General features: G+C 31.1%; 1 protein-coding gene across 1 annotated transcript in view; it reads left to right on the plus strand.

Moving 5' to 3' along the window:
- The window catches only part of LOC125025154 (ATP-dependent (S)-NAD(P)H-hydrate dehydratase-like), an 11564-nt gene that overhangs the window by 2180 nt on the left and 6884 nt on the right, over window positions 1-2500 (plus strand). The gene's annotated exons all lie outside the window — the stretch shown is intronic.

Consider the following 2500-nt stretch of genomic DNA (forward strand, 5'->3'; position numbering starts at 1 on the left):
GTGCATCTGATGTTAAAACTTCAATTTCTGTCTGTCGCTCCCCCCTCTCTCTCTCTCTCTCTCTCTCTCTCTCTCTCTCTCTCTACTCTCTCTCTCTCTCTCTCTCTCTTCTCTCTATATTATATATATATATATATATTTATATATATGTATAATTATATGTGTGTGTATGTATGTATGTATATATATATATATATATATTATATATGTATTATATAAAATTATATATATATACACACACACACATACATACACATATATATATGTATATATATAGACATGTATTTACATGTGTGTGTGTGTGTATATAATATATATATATATATATACACACACACATACATACATATCTTATATGTATATATATAGACATGTATTTACATGTGTGTGTGTATATATATTTATATATATATATATATATAAAAATTTATTTATTTGTTATTTATTTATTTATTTATACATATATTTATACATATATTTTATTTTATATATAAATAATATATACACACACACACACACACACACACACACACACACACACACACACACACACACACACACACACACACACACACACACACACACACACACATATATATATATAAACATATACATACATACATATATATATATATGTATATATATATATATATATATATATATATATATAATGCAATGTGTGTGTGTGAATGTATGTATGTAAGTATTATATATGTATATGTATATGTTTGCTAAGATGTTTCAGTGATGATTTAGTTAGGAATGCTGATAATCATAGTACAAATAATTATAATAATAATAATATTAATAATAGTATTGATGAAAATTATAATATTATTAATAGTAATGATGATGATAACGGTAATGCACCCATTGATATGATAATGATGATAATAATAATAGCAATGATAATAATAGTGATGATAATGCTGATAATGATAATGACGGAAATAATGATAATGATAATAATAGTGACATTGTCAGTGGTAATGATGATGAAGTTAATCTTCATAATGATAATAGTGATATACCATTTATTACAATTGTAACGATAACGATATAATAGTACCGATGGTAATGATGATCATGGTGTTACTGACAATAAAAATGATGATGATAATACTAACACAAATAATAGTGATAATAGTAATAATAATGATGATGGTAATGATACGAATAATAATATTAATCATAATCATAATCATAACGATAATAAGGATGATAATTATGATAATCCTAACAGTCATAATAACTACAATGATAATGATAATAGTAATAATATTAATAGTAATAGTAATAGTAATAATAATAATGATAATGATGATAATGATAATAGTAATAGCAACAGTAATCATAATAACAAATTGAAGAAGAGGAAATGAAAAAAAAAGACGAAACATGCGGCTCCTTTGTGAGAAATGACAAACTCATTAAAGGCCGACATGGCGCAGGGAAGTGGACGCTCATATCATTCTCCGCGACACACGACCGTGATATCTCCATTGTAATTCTTGTTTATTAGAGGATAAATTGACTTTGATTGAAGTCGCTCTCTGTCTCAGTCTCTCTCTCTCTCTCTCTCTCTCCTCTCTCGCTGTGCGTTCGCTGGCTATTATTACCGGTTTTATTATTCTCTTTCTTTTGTGTCTTCGTTTATATGTTGTTTTTGTTTCCTGTTATTTTTATTTTTTCCTTGGTCTTCTTTTAGGTTTGTCTGTCTTGTTTGGCGGTCAGTTTTTCTTTTTCTTCATTTTTTTTCTTTTCTTTTCTTTTCTTTTATTTTATTATATTTTATTTTATTTTATTTTATTTTATTTCACTCTCCTCTCTCTCTCTCTCTCTCTCTCTCTCTCTCTCTCTCTCTCTCTCTCTCTCTCTCTCTCTCTCTCTCTCTCTCTCTCTCTCACTCTCTCTGTGTGTGTGTGTGTGCGCGTGTGCGCGTGCGTGTGCGGGTGTGTATGTGCATGTGTGTGCGTGTGCGTGTCTGGGAGGAGAGCTATGCGAGTCTCGGGGCGCAGGCCAAGTTACACCTGCCGCGAGCATTCGCCTTGCTTAGCGTGACGAGGTGAGAGAGAGAGAGAGCCTTGGGAAGAAAGAGGAAAGGAAGGAAGGTGATAATGAAGAGAGAAAGAGAGTGAATAATAAAAGAGAGAGAGAGCATAAAAAGAGAGAAAGGGTAAGGTGTATATTGAGGAGATAAAAAAGACGAGAAAGGATAGGTAAATAAAGGTAAAGAAGTAAGGAAAGAAGGAACACAGCAGAAAGACAGCTGAAGTGGACCGTAAAAGAGGGAAGAGGGAGAGAAAACGAAATAACAAAAGAAGGGCGACTTGACAGCGCAATTAGCTTTTGTTATTTTAGCTCAGTACCACGTGGCTGTTTCAGTTTTCTGTTCGAGACACCGGAAGAAAGAAACTTCGTAAATATGAACAAAACAAAAAGGGGGGCAAAATCTAAATAACGTTTAATGCCACTATCATGATAAAACAAGATGATAGAG

Source organism: Penaeus chinensis, chromosome 4, assembly GCF_019202785.1.
Source record: "Penaeus chinensis breed Huanghai No. 1 chromosome 4, ASM1920278v2, whole genome shotgun sequence".
Classification (NCBI taxonomy): Eukaryota; Metazoa; Arthropoda; class Malacostraca; order Decapoda; family Penaeidae; genus Penaeus; species Penaeus chinensis.